Below are 15813 nucleotides of genomic sequence, written 5' to 3' on the forward strand. Positions count from 1 at the left end.
GTGTGAGAGGTTGAGATAGTTTCTCAAAGTGTGAAAAGGATAGTAGTGAGGATTAGTGATGAATGAGGCGGGGGAGGGCAGGATTGAGGGATGTGTCGCCAGCACTGAGAATAAGCAGAGAAAAAAGCAGGTGTGTGGAGGAGAGTGTTTGGCTTATATTATACTAGCTATTGAACCCGTTCTATGCCCGGGTGGCGAGCATTTATATTGGTATATGGTCTCCATCCTGGTTTGTGCTGCTCCATCCTGCGTCCCCATCCTGTCATGAGCTGCTCCATCCTGCGTCCCCATCCTGTCATGTGCTGCACCCATCCTGCACCCCTATTCTGACATAGGGGCAGCACGGTGGCGCAGTGGAAAGCACCGCAGCCTTGCAGCGCTGGAGTTCTGGGTTCAAGCCCCACTAAGGACAACATCTGCAAAGAGTTTGTATGTTCTCTCCGTGTTCGCGTGGGTTTCCTCCGGGTACTCCGGTTTCCTCCCACATTCCAAAGACATACTGATAGTGACTTTAGATTGTGAGCCCCAACGGGGACAGCAACGATAATGTGTGCAACCTGTAAAGTGCTGCGGAATATGTTAGCGCTATATAAAAATAAAGATTATTATTATTATGTGCTGCTCCCATCCTGCACCCCCATTCTGACATGTGCTGCTCCATCCTGCGTTCCCATCCTGTCATGTGCTGCTCCCATCCTGCGCCCTCATTGTGACATGTGCTGCTCCCATCCTGCGCCCCCATTCTGACATGTGCTGCACCCATCCTGCGCCTCCATTCTGACATGTTCTGCACCCATCCTGCACCTCCATTCTGTCATTTGCTGCTCCCATCCTGCGCCCCCATCCTGTCATATGCTGCTCCCATCCTGTGCCCCCGTTCTGTCATGTGCTGCTCCCATCCTGCGCCCTTGTTCTGTCATGTGCTGCTCCCATCCTGTGCCCCTGTTCTGTCATGTGCTGCTCCCATCCTGCGCCCATTTTGTCATGTGCTGCTTCCATCCTGCACCCCCGTTCTGTCATGTGCTGCCCTATTCTGTCATGTGCTGCTCCCATCCTGCGCCCCCGTTCTGTCATGTGCAGCTCCCATCCTGCGCCACCATTCTTTAATTTGCTTCTCCCATCCATATGCCCCATACGCTGCTCCATTATGGTTGATGGCCCCCATAAGATGCTCCATAGTATATGCCCCCGTACACTGCTCCATTATGGTTTATGGCCCCCATAAGATGCTCCATAGTGTATGCCCCCGTACACTGCTCCATAAAGGTTTATGGCCCCCATAAGATGCTCCATAGTGTATGCCCCCATACACTGCTCCATAAAGGTTTATGGCCCCCATAAGACGCTCCAGTGTGTATGTCCCGGTACACTGCTCCATAAAGGTTTATGGCCCCCATAAGACGCTCCAGTGTGTATGCCCCCGTACACTGCTCCATAAAGGTTTATGGCCCCCATAAGACGCTCCGGTGTGTATGCCCCATACACTGCTCCATAAAGGGTTATGGTCCCCATAAGACGCTCCAGTTTGTATGCCCCCGTACACTGCTCCATAAAGGTTTATGGCCCCCATAAGACGCTCCAGTGTGTATGCCCCCGTACACTGCTCCATAAAGGTTTATGGCCCCCATAAGACGCTCCAGTGTGTATGCCCCCGTACACTGCTCCATAAAGGTTTATGGCCCCGATAAGATGCTCCAGTGTGTATGCCCCGTACACTGCTCCATAAAGGTTTATGGCCCCCATAAGACGCTCCAGTGTGTATGCCCCCGTACACTGCTCCATAAAGGTTTATGGCCCCATAAGACGCTCCAGTGTGTATGCCCCCGTACACTGCTTCATAAATGTTTATGGCCCCCATAAGACGCTCCAGTGTGTATGCCCCCGTACACTGCTCCATAAAGGTTTATGGCCCCCATAAGACGCTCCAGTGTGTATGCCCCCGTACACTGCTCCATAAAGGTTTATGGCCCCCATAAGACGCTTCAGTGTGTATGCCCCCGTACACTGCTCCCTAAAGGTTTATGGCCCTCATAAGATGCTCCAGTGTGTATGCCCCGTACACTGCTCCATAAAGGTTTATGGCCCCCATAAGACGCTCCAGTGTGTATGCCCCCGTACACTGCTCCCTAAAGGTTTATGGCCCTCATAAGACGCTCTAGTGTATATGCCCCCGTACACTGCTCCATTATGGTTTATGGCCCCCATAAGATGCTCCATAATATATGCCCCCGTACACTGCTCCATTATGGTTGATGGCCCCCATAAGATGCTCCATTGTATATGGCCCGTATGCTGCTGCGATATATATAAAAAAAATACCATACTCACCTATCGTCGCTGGGCGCCGAGTGCTGGGGGGCCTGAGCAGGCGGGGACACCGGCACGCTGTGGGGTTCAGGTGCCGGTATCGCCGCTAGCTCAGGCCCCCCAGCACTTGCTATATTCACCTGTCCCCCATTCCAGCACTGCGTGCCGCCATCTTCCGGCTCCTCTGGCTGTGACTGGTCAGTCAGAGGGTGGCGCCGGCGCGCATTAAGCGCGTCATCGCGCCCTCTGAACTGTGAACGTCACAGCAGAGGACCCGGGAGACAGAGCTCCAGTGTGTATGCCCCCATACACTGCTCCATGTGCTCCACACACAGCGCTGGAACGGGAAACAGGTGAATATACTCACCCTCCTGGCGCGTCCACGGTCCCTGCCTCTCCAGTGGAGATCGCGGTGTGCGTTCAGTGTTTACGCATACCGCGATCTCCTGGGAACGTCACTCTGTGGGGGCCAGACTGCGCCGGCGCTTGCGCAGTCTATAAAGGCTTCAGACAGAGTGACGCTCCCAGCATTATATTATAGATTTTGGTGGTAGAGGTCTGAGGTTAGAGAGCAGGTCTGCAGATGAAGCGAGGTGGGGGTAAGAGAGAGGGGGAGATAGTTATGTGGTTTGAGGGTGCAAGGGTATGGGGTTAGTGGAGGAGATTGAGGATTAGTGGATAAAAAACAGTGGGGAAATGTGAGCATGGTTAAAGAGCAGGGGAGAAAAAGAAAGGCAAGTAAATTGAGAAGACAGTGATTAGTCTTACCGTCTGGCCAATTTCTGGACTATTTCTGGTATATTTCAGATGATACACTTAAAATATGTCACTTGAAATTATGTCACATCTGACTGAAGTCAGATCTGACCCACACCATGCAACTTATACCATTCAAATGACTGGTATTCAAATGACATTCTTCACTAACCCTATGTGAAGGACAAGTCCCCAAAATTTCATAATTTCTACTGTGTCTCCAGGGGTCCTGTTAGAAAATGTTGAAGTGTGGTTTTGGGCCAAAAATTGCTGGTTGCTGGGCATACAAATTTTTCTTGGCCACCATAAGGTTTTTCAAAATACTTAGAGAAAAAGACTTACAGAGTCAGTAACGGTGGGAGCTGGTTCATTTTCTGTCCTGGGCGCCTGCGTGGTGGATCGGTATTACTTGAGGCAGAAGAGGAGGATGAAAAATAAAGGAAGGTGGCATCCTCTCCCTCACTATCAGTTTTGAATGCAAGAAAAGCGTATGCCTCCTCTGCTGATTACCGGGACATTTTTTCATCTATGCAGTGTTTGTGTGTGTTCCAAATTTTATTCAGGTGTTGGTGGGAGTGTTGGTGTAAACTTTTTTCTATTTAGAGGAGAAGAAAAATAAAAGAATCTAGAAAGAAAAAGATAAAAATAAAAAAAATGTAAAAATTTGGTAAAATAAAAAAAAAAACTTACTAAATGGACGTCAGTAAAAGAAAATAATTACTGAGCACCCACAACTATCTGACACTATATTCAGCAAAAAATACTGTAGTAGACATTTATTACTACAGTATTTTTTTACTGACCCTAATCTAGTCCTTCAGCAAAAAATACTGTAGTAGACGCCGTAGTTAACTATTCCTATCAACTAGTCTAAAATTTTTTAAATTCTTTTTTCACACAATAGCAAAAAAATATAGCAAACAAAAAACCAGAGGATAGTCACTGATGTGCGTAAGTTATCAGCGCTTGATGGCTGTAGGACGCACCCATGGATGTGATTTCTTTTTTACGCTTTGCTATCTTAGGGCTCCTTCTCACTTGCGAGCAACTCGGATGAGTCTTGCATGGTTAAAACCCGGCTCTGCACCCAGCACTCAGATCGGAGCGTGCGGCCGCATAGGAATACATGCAGCCGCACACTCTGCTCCTCTGTGCCAGCAGCAGCGTCGGGGTATTGCCGTGCGAGACTCGGATGGAGAGACTCATCCGAGTCTCGCACAAGTGAGAAGGAGCCCATACACTAAGCCTAACTAAATACAGTAATAAATACTGTGTAAGGCACAGATTACTATGGTACTATGGTCTATTTTTACTGCCGCTAATCTAATTCTATCGACTAATCTAAATTTTTAAAAAATTCTTTTTCACACAAAAAAAAACAAAAACCAAGTGATGTGATTCTTTTTTTACACTTTCGTATCTGACAGTTGCCTTAATTCAATTCAGTAAAAAATACTGTAATAGACACAGTTTAATACGATATATTTTTCCTGTCCCTAATCCAGGTCTATCAACTATTCAAAATTATTATTTTTTGCTTCTCTTTTTCTGTTTTGCTATCTGACACGAACCCTGACTAAATTCAGTAAAAAATACTGTAATAGACACAAATTACTGAGATATATGTTTACTGTCCCTAATCTAATCCTATCAACTAATCTAAATTATTATTTTGTTCTTTTTTTTTTCACACCCCAAAAAACAACCACATGCCGATCAGTGATATGCGTCGCTGATCAGCACTGAATGACTGTAGGACACACACAAGGATGTGGTGCCAAAAGGGGATGAAAAAAAAAAGCACAGGAAAAAAATTCCTTTCTAAAAGTGAGCATGGGCACCGATCAGTGATGTGCATGTGATCAGCGGCTCTGCGGCTGCAGTTTGCAGGCATGGAGGTGGTGCAAACAGGGGGGAGACAGGGACAAAGAGTCCTGGAAAACACTGAGCATTGGTGCCGATCAATGACTTGTGTCACTAATCAGAACAAATAAAAAATCTGTCAAAAATCGAGCGATCAAGTAATGATCGGCACTCAGCAGCAAAAGGGGGGTGAGGAAAGGGTTACAGATAAGGGGACAGAGGGAAAAGGGGGAGAGGGGGATTGGGGTGGAATAGTAAAAAACTTGGGATCAGGAACGTCTTCTTTCTTCTTATAGGAACACCAACAGCAGCAGTGAAGGCACAGGTGAAGTTTGTCTGTGGCACCACAAGACCTAGCAGATCTGCAGCAGAACAGCTAAGTAACTGCTGCACACGTCTCAAACTTAGAATGAGGAAGTTCAGAGCGGTCACTTAGCGTTCAGACCACGTCTCTGCACATTGATTGATGTGATTGGAATCATTGTCCGATCGCACCAATCAGTGCTGGGGCTGGTGACACTGGCGTTACCTACCTCCAACCTATGATCACTGCTCTTACAGCACTGATCAACACTTAAATTGCTGTGATTGGCTCTTCAATTCTGAACAGCCTATCATAGCAATCATAGTTGAGTGGGGTGACTCTACCCCCAATGACGACGTTTCCCAGTGCCATGCTTCAAGATTCAGCAGGCACCTTAATGCAATCACCTCCACTGCGGTCGTGGTGCCACAATAAAGATAGGATGTATCCATACGTCCAAGGTCGGTAAGTACTTGCCAGCCTGGATGTATGGATATATGCAAGGTCATGAAGGGGTTAAGTATTCATGAGAGTTATCATAGAAAGAAGGATCAGAACTTGGTAATATTCATATCACCATTGAAGATCAGCTGACGGCCATCCATTAAATAGCCATACATTGGAAGCTTCAAAGCTAATAGTGGGTTCTACATGAGTATTGAGAAGAGGCAAAAAGTTAACAATAAGAAAAGCAATACATGAAAATGTGTGCACACTCACATAAAGTCAAAAATGGATTGGAAATATACAAGTAAGGCCGCAATCAGATGTCAGTGATTTTTCTTAAATGGGTGTGGGGTGTTGGTTTGGCTAAAGAAGTGGCCTAAAATTTTGCAATAACATCCAAAATCTGTCCCTCTTTCTCTTCTTGAAAAGATGGGAGGTATGCAAAGGTGTCCAATATACAGCATTGAATATAAGAGGGTCCATCAGATTTCTGTCACAATATTTTACATTTTTTTTGGACTGCATTTCACTGGTTCAATTCCTGGCCTAGTACCTGGATGTTTTCGTGACTATTAAACCTAAAGCACTGTAATGGCAAACTAAAAATGAAATATGGCATAAAAATGTAGTCAAACCATACCTCAAAACAAAAATAATATGGTTTAAGTTAAACCTGATAACATACTCAATTTATTTAGCAAGAGAAATCTCGAAATATGCAGCATAATAACTGCTTCATAAACGTGCTACACGTGGGTCTCACTATGTCTGGATAACTTCTATTAAAAGCAACCTTAAATGTTCGAGACAAAGCTAGAAAAACTAGTGATTTCCTTCAGTCTCTGACAAGATAATTTCTAGTTTGGATACAGGCCTCGGGAGACAGTTAATAGATTTCCTCACAAGCTGTCACTAAGCTGCCAGTTGTTATGGTGTCATTGCTATCAAGTGTACATCCAGTGTTTTACACAGGGAAATGGTGCAGTGCCTGTACAATTGCAGACATACTGCTTCTGATTCCACTTTAGAGGTGATTTGAATAATCAAAAATGTTACCAAATCAAAACCTTAAAGGAATAAATAGGAATAAAGAATAAATAGTATTAAGAAAAAACATTGATCTGTTTAAAAAGCAAACTTTACACACACTCATACATCTATAGATAAACAGATACACACAAGTACACACGCATAGATATAGACACATGCTATCACATGACTGTAATTTGGTATCCTGGGGCTAGAGGCTCCTTCCCTGTCCCTAAAGCTTTGGGCGCTCTAGCTATACCTGCTCCCCAGATTACTTCTAATGCTGAAGATGCCAGGGTCACGTTCCTTGCTGAGCTCCTAAATCAGCCCTTATCTTCCCCTCCTCCAGTCAGGGAAGTGGGGATTAGTTGCATATGAGAATACGCAAACCAGACTAACAAGGAAGACGTACAGGGATAAATGAAAATACCAGTCATACAAATATGCACTCACAAACAGAGTGGAACAACGGGAAGTAAAAAGAAGGAACAGCCAAATAGGAGAGGATGAGGATATGCACACAGACAAATCACCAAGCAACAGTCTTTAGAACAACACTCCAAATGAATACTCAACAAACACCTCCAACTCCACACCAGGCAGTATAAAACTAACCCTGGCAATTCTGATTGCCAGAAGCGAGTTTATATAGCAGAGAGTGGCCAACACTGAACAGCTGAGATCATCAAAGCAGGAAAGCTTCAGAGACTTGCAACTGAACCGATTTAACCTCTGCATTGCTAGCAGAAACCTACACTGTTTAATGCGATGGTGAATGCGTCTAATGAGTGCAGGAGTATGTGGAGTCAGACATCGCTGTCTTCTGGCCTTCTATGTTGCGGTAAACCCATGACACATGCACATACATATAAATACACGCACACAAACATGTACACATACAGACACACATAGATGCCCACACACACATATACACACAAATTCTTCGACATCTTCTTCTGTATTATAAAGAGACAAAATTATATTGTGTAGCATACTTTTTAATTTATATGATGGATCCTTTCATCTTTATCTCTCATTACAATTATTTCATTGCGCTAGAGAGAGGAAAGAATGGGATTGCCTGGTTTACTGCACTCCTTCTGGTTGGTTTCTTGGAATACAAAACAGGATGCTCAGATCTCCCTTTTCAGAGGTATTCTTGCTCTTAATGATTAGATCCAGTGCTGCACAATTTTACATTGTTATACATTTGCCTTTATGACAATTCCCAGAAAGTTTTCTTTATGATTTTGTAATGCATGGGAACAGATGACAGACTTCCAAATATTTGTTTGTATTACTGAACTCTATGACATCCACTTAACTCCAATTGGGCCTTCATCATATCGTACCTGTAAGAAGCGGCTTGATCTGACAGAGGCTTTTTTACCCTGAAGCAGAGTCACCATGGTAACTACTGCTTCTGAAACACTGAATGGAAAGTGCTGGCAAAAAAGATGAGGTTCAGGAATACTGATTTATTTCAGTGTCTGCAGAGTGCCTACATTACACAGACTCATCATAGTAAGGTCACATTCATTGTCAATATTATGAGACATACATCAAAATCATTTCCTAAGACATAGGCCTCCATCATTTAGAGATAAATTACAAAATAGCCTTTATTTTACTCTGAAGTCAAATTTGTACATTTACAGCAATTTGCACTGTCATGTTGTTAGGTTGAACAATTTAATAAAATGTTCACTTAAGTTGCCTACTCCTGGCCTAATGGATATTGATCAGGTGCGCACCAAAGAAATAAACATATAACAACACACAGTCATATGTAAACTCTCCATGATCAATCTATGGCCCAGCTGCAAGGGAAAAGAGACTTTATTCAGTCAGAACACATGGTTACATATCCCCTGTAAGGGGGCTCGGTTAGCTCTAAAATGGGAGTGATCGGATGCATTCCATTGGTTAGTGGGTTGGGCAATGAGCAAGTCCATGGGTGGATCCATGAGGTCATCAGGGTGGGTTGGTCCATGAGGTCATCAAGGTGGGCGTCACTGTGGGTGGATCCATGAGGTCATCAGGGTGGGCGTCATCTTGGATACCAGCCAGGCAGCCACATGGCTCTCTGATACAGGAAATGGCAGCCATCTTTAGTGTCTTACTTTCATCTAAAAAACTTATGTAAGATCAAACAATACACGTTATGGGTCATTTCTCTCAATCTCTTATGGCTTGGGGTTAATTAAGTATTTGATCTTATGGCTCTCCTCAACAATGTATTTCAAGATGGCAGCAAATAAACAACTGCATTTAAAAATATAGGTCCACAAAATGAGGAAAGTCTCATGTCTCCACCTGCACCCATTATCTCATAGACATCTTCCTTGGGGCCTCCTTATGCCACCTTGGCATGTCCTCTCATTGGTCTGGCTTCCTCCATTTTAGGGCTCTTTTCATTGCTCCCTGGAATGTCTCTCCTCCAAGGATTTCCTTGGTTCAGGAACAGTGGCAGATTATAATGAGGTCAATCTGGGCGGTAGCCCAGGGCCCAGTGGTGTGGGGGGGCCCTGGGCAACAGCTCAGATTGACAGCCGCCAACAGGGCATTACTGCCCTGACTGGCGTATGGGCCCAGTGGGCAGAGGGGGTCCACATCGGGCCCCGTCTCATCTGCTCACCGGGCCCCTACCGGCGCTGCGGCAGTTTAAAACTATTGACGTGCGGGCGCACGCCCGCATGCCAATAGTTTACAGCCGCCAGCCAATTGGAGGCTGGCAGCTGACGTCAGCCGCAGTGCGCACGTCGCCGGCGAGTGCGCGCTGCTGGAGGGAGCTTCGCCGAAGGAGCGCGGACAGGTGAGGAGAATTCTGTTTTTTTTTATTGTGAACGGCAATCTGGGGGACCGGGCTAGAATGCTGGACACTGGGGGCAGAGATGCTGGACACACTGTGGGCAATATGCTGGACACACTGGGGGCAATATGCTGGACACACTGGAGCAATATTCTGGACACACTGGGGGCAATATGCTGGACACACTGGGGGCAATATGCTGGACACACTGGGGGCAGAATGCTGGACACACTGGGGGCAGAATGCTGGACACACTGGGGGCAGAATGCTGGACACATTGGGGGCACAGATGCTGGACATTGGGGGCAGAGATGCTGGACATTGGGGGCAGAGATGCTGGACACATTGGGGCAGAGATGCTGGACACATTGGGGGCAGAGATGCTGAACACTGGGGGCAGAGATGCTGGACACACTGGGGGCAGGATGCTGGACACATTCTGGGCAGGATGCTGGACACATTGGGGGCAGGATGCTGGACACATTGGGGGCAGGATGCTGGACACATTGGGGGCAGAGATGCTGGACACATTGGGGGCGCAGATGCTGGACATTGGGGGCAGAGATGCTGGACACTGGGGGCAGAGATGCTGGACACTGGGAGCAGAGATGCTGGACACTGGGGCAGAGATGCTGGACACATTGGGGGCCGAGATGCTGGACACATTGGGGGCAGGATGCTGGACACATTGGGGGCACAGATGCTGGACACATTGGGGGCACAGATGCTGGACACATTGGGGGCACAGATGCTGGACATTGGGGGCAGAGATGCTGGACACATTGGGGGCAGAGATGCTGGACACATTGGGGGCAGAGATGCTGGACACACTGGGGGCAGGATGCTTGACACATTGGGGGCAGGATGCTGGACACATTGGGGCAGGATGCTGGACACATTGGGGCAGGATGCTGGACATATTGGGGGCAGGATGCTGGAAATATTGTGGGCAGAGATGCTGGACATTGGGGGCAGAGATGCTGGACCCATTGGGGCAGAGATGCTGGACACATTGGGGGCAGAGATGCTGGACACATTGGGGGCAGAGATGCTAGACACACTGGGGGCAGGATGCTGGACACATTCGGGGCAGGATGCTGGACACATTGGGGGCAGGATGCTGGACACATTGGGGGCAGGATGCTGGACACATTGGGTGCAGGATGCTGGACACATTGGGGGCACAGATGCTGGACATTGGGGGCACAGATGCTGGACATTGGGGGCAGAGATGCTGGACACTGGGGGCAGAGATGCTGGACACTGGGGGCAGAGATGCTGGACACTGGGGCAGAGATGCTGGACACTGGGAGCAGAGATGCTGGACACTGGGGAAGAGATGCTGGACACATTGGGGCAGGATGCTGGACACATTGGGGGCAGGATGCTTGACACATTGGGGGCAGGATGCTGGACACATTGGGGGCAGAATGCTGGACACACTGGGGGCAGAATGCTGGACACACTGGGGGCAGAATGCTGGACACACTGGGGGCAGAATGCTGGACACACTGGGGGCAGAATGCTGGACACATTGGGGGCACAGATGCTGGACATTGGGGGCAGAGATGCTGGACATTGGGGGCAGAGATGCTGGACACATTGGGGCAGAGATGCTGGACACACTGGGGGCAGAGATGCTGGAGACTGGGGGCAGAGATGCTGGACACACTGGGGGCAGGATGCTGGACACATTCTGGGCAGGATGCTGGACACATTGGGGGCAGGATGCTGGACACATTGGGGGCAGGATGCTGGACACATTGGGGGCAGAGATGCTGGACACATTGGGGGCACAGATGCTGGAAATTGGGGGCAGAGATGCTGGAAATTGGGGGCAGAGATGCTGGACACTGGGGGCAGAGATGCTGGACACTGGGGGCAGAGATGCTGGACACTGGGGGCAGAGATGCTGGACACTGGGGGCAGAGATGCTGGACACTGGGGCAGAGATGCTGGACACATTGGGGGCCGAGATGCTGGACACATTGGGGGCAGGATGCTGGACACATTGGGGGCACAGATGCTGGACACATTGGGGGCACAGATGCTGGACACATTGGGGGCACAGATGCTGGACATTGGGGGCAGAGATGCTGGACACATTGGGGGAAGAGATGCTGGACACATTGGGGGCAGAGATGCTGGACAGACTGGGGGCAGGATGCTTGACACATTGGGGGCAGGATGCTGGACACATTGGGGCAGGATGCTGGACACATTGGGGCAGGATGCTGGACATATTGGGGGCAGGATGCTGGAAATATTGGGGGCAGAGATGCTGGACATTGGGGGCAGAGATGCTCGACCCATTGGGGCAGAGATGCTGGACACATTGGGGGCAGAGGTGCTGGACACATTGGGGGCAGAGATGTTAGACACACTGGGGGCAGGATGCTGGACACATTCGGGGCAGGATGCTGGACACATTGGGGGCAGGATGCTGGACACATTGGGGGCAGGATGCTGGACACATTGGGGGCAGAGATGCTGGACACATTGGGGGCACAGATGCTGGACATTGGGGGCAGAGATGCCGGACACTGGGGCAGAGATGCTGGACACTGGGGGCAGAGATGCTGGACACTGGGGCAGAGATGCTGGACACATTGGGGCAGGATGCTGGACACATTGGGGGCAGGATGCTTGACACATTGGGGCAAGATGCTGGACACACTGGGTGCAGAGATGCTGGACATTGGGGCCAAAGATGCTGGACACACTGGGGGCAGGATGCTGGACACATTGGGAGCAGGATGCTGGACACATTGGGGCAGAGATGCTGGACACATTGGGGGCACAGATGCTGGACATTAGGGGCAGAGATGCTGGACACATTGGGGCAGAGATGCTGGACACATTGGGGCAGAGATGCTGGACACATTGGGGGCAGAGATGCTGGACACACTGGGGGCAGGATGCTGGACACATTCGGGGCAGGATGCTGGATACATTGGGGGCAGGATGCTGGACACATTGGGGGCAGGATGCTGGACACATTGGGGGAAGGACGCTGGACACATTGGGGGCAGAGATGCTGGACACATTGGGGCACAGATGCTGGACATTGGGGGCAGAGATGCTGGACACTTGGGGCAGAGATGCTGGACAATGGGGGCAGAGATGCTGGACACTGGGGGCAGAGATGCTGGACACATTGGGGGCAGGATGCTGGACACATTGGTGCAGGATGCTGGACACATTAAGGCAGGATACTGGACACATTGGGGGCAGAGATGCTGGACACATTGGGGGCACAGATGCTGGACATTGGGGGCAGAGATGCTGGACACTGGGGGCAGAGATGCTGGACATTGGGGGCAGAGATGCTGGACACATTGGGGGCAGAGATGCTGGACACACTGGGGGCAGGATGCTTGACACATTGGGGGCAGGATGCTGGACACATTGGGGGCAGGATGCTGGAAATATTGGGGACAGGATGCTGGAAACATTGGGGGCAGAGATGCTGGACATTGGGTGCAGAGATGCTGGACCCATTAGGGCAGAGATGCTGGACACATTGGGGGCAGAGATGCTGGACACTGGGGGAAGAGATACTGGACACTGGGGCAGAGATGCTTTACACATTGGGGGCAGAGATGCTGGACACATTGGGGCAGAAATGCTGGACATTGGGGGCAGAGATGCTGGACCCATTAGGGCAGAGATGCTAGACACATTGGGGGCAGAGATGCTGGATACTGGGGGCAGAGATGCTGGACACTGGGGGCAGAGATGCTGGACACTGGGGGCAGAGATGCTGGATACTGGAGGCAGAGATGCTGGACACTGGGGGCAGAGATGCTGGACCCTGGGGGCAGAGATGCTGGACACATTGGGAACAGAGATGCTGGACACATTGGAGCAGAGATGCTGGATACTGGGGGCAGAGATGCTGGACACTGGGGCAGGGATGCTGGACACACTGGGGGCAGGACTGGAGACAGATGGGGCAGGATTGGAGACATGGGTAGAATGTAGATACGGAGCATGATTGGAGACACGGGGCAGAATGAAAGACATGGAGCAGGTTTGGAGACAAATCGTGCAGGATCATGGGGCAGGAATACCACCATGTGTTCCATTCTGTTGTTTTGTGAGTGTGTTTGTATGATAGTAGTTTTCTTTTATCCCTGTCTGTCTTCCCTTGTCTTTCTGGTTAGTGTAATCCTATACACTTCAGCCTCATACCTCCCTGGATGAGGGAGGGAATAGATAAGGCGGAGAGGGGGAATATAAGGACCTTCAAGGGTAATCCGAGGAATAGGGATAGACTTGGATGCCCCCTAGTTCGAGGGATCAGGTAATCGCCCATAGTCCTGTCACTATGTGACAGAATCTCTCCATTAAGGACCTCTCCCTAATTACCTTTCTTTCTCCATGAACTCTTCCCTGAATGCCAACCTTTTTCTGAACCATGCTTGAGTCTTTTATACACCCCAAGGTATGCACTCCCCCTCCAACTTGAAGACATTATGCCACATCTTATGATGAAAGAACTATTTCGATCAACCTGTGTTTTTTCCTACCAAGATGCAGGCAAATCATCATAATGTCATATCTTCTCCCCATTAGCAATTTCATGGCATCCTAATTATCCTTCATCAGCACACTGCACTGTATTTTAATAATACAGAGTAAAGGTACCGTCACACTGCAGCGATACCGACAACGATCCGGATCGCTGCAGCGTCGCTGTTTGGTCGCTGGAGAGCTGTCACACAGACCGCTCTCCAGCGACCAACGATGCTGGTAACCAGGGTAAACATCGGGTAACTAAGCGCAGGGCCGCGCTTAGTAACCCGATGTTTACCCTGGTTACCATCCTAAAAGTAAAAAAAAACAAACACTACATACTTACCTACAGCCGTCTGTCCTCCAGCGCTGTGCTCTGCACTCCTCCTGTACTGGCTGTGAGCACAGCGGCCGGAAAGCAGAGCGGTGACGTCACCGCTCTGCTTTCCGGCTGACCGACGCTCACAGCCAGAGCAGGAGGAGTGCAGAGCACAGCGCTGGAGGACAGACAGCGTTAGGTAAGTATGTAGTGTTTGTTTTTTTTTACTTTTAGGATGGTAACCAGGGTAAACATCGGGTAACTAAGCGCGGCCCTGCGCTTAGTTACCCGATGTTTACCCTGGTTACCAGTGAAGACATCGCTGAATCGGTGTCACACGCCGATTCAGCGATGTCTGCGGGGAGTCCAGCGACCAAATAAAGTTCTGGACTTTCTTCCCCGACCAGCGACAGCACAGCAGGGGCCTGATCGCTGCTTCCTGTCACACTGGACGATATCGCTAGCCAGGACGCTGCAACGTCACGGATCGCTAGCGATATCGTCTAGTGTGACGGTACCTTTAAGGCGTGCTGATCTACTTGTATCACCCCTGATGGTGGTCCTACAGACAGATACTTGTCTTCTCAGGAGTCTTTGTCTCATTCACATGCACATCCCGATTAACACTTCTGAAGGCTTTTGACAATTGACAGTGGCCACACTGATTAGAGGAATTTCATTCAACTAAATACAAGATGAGATGTACAAATACCTCATCCATTTTATATCTATATGTCCATGCAATGGTCTTATGCAACGGGTGGCATATGAATATCTTGAGGACCAATGCAAGTCAATGTGGCACATTTTTACACCCAAAATAATGGTCTGCATGTAAAAAAAAATTGCAGCATGCAGTACTTTGATCTGTATTCTAGATCAGACTCTCCCATTATCAGTGGGTGCATAAAAAACTGTTTACACACACCAAAGTGTTACCATCCATATCTTAGACGTTTTTCACAGATCCATTACTGTTGTTAAAATAGAAAATTGTATTTGACTTTTATTTTTTATTAAATTGTTCATGAAGAAAACATGTCTTACGGATGGAGAAAATGAACATGGGGATGGCACAAGTATGTAAGAAAAAAGGGATGTAAGGATCCAGTAAAGATATGAAGAATGGTGATAAGGAATATAATATGTATAGTCACACAGCACGATCCGAGCATTTGAATGACCTGCTCAAGCAGGTGGTTATATAAAGGATGGTAAGAAAGGGTGACCAGACTTCTATGTTAATACGATTTTTCTTGGTACATAGAATATCATGTTATCGGCAGCACATCTCCTGTTTACACAGGACAACATGCTGCTGATAATGATTCAGACTTATTTAGATGGCAGATTGTCTGATGATTGCTGAGCTGCTTATACTGACATCTAGGCTAAATGAGAGTTCCTAGGAATGCTCATTCCTCGAGTATTGACCTGTTTAAATAGGCCTTTAGAGCA

Source organism: Ranitomeya imitator, chromosome 3 (genome assembly GCF_032444005.1).
Source record: "Ranitomeya imitator isolate aRanImi1 chromosome 3, aRanImi1.pri, whole genome shotgun sequence".
Taxonomy (NCBI): Eukaryota; Metazoa; Chordata; class Amphibia; order Anura; family Dendrobatidae; genus Ranitomeya; species Ranitomeya imitator.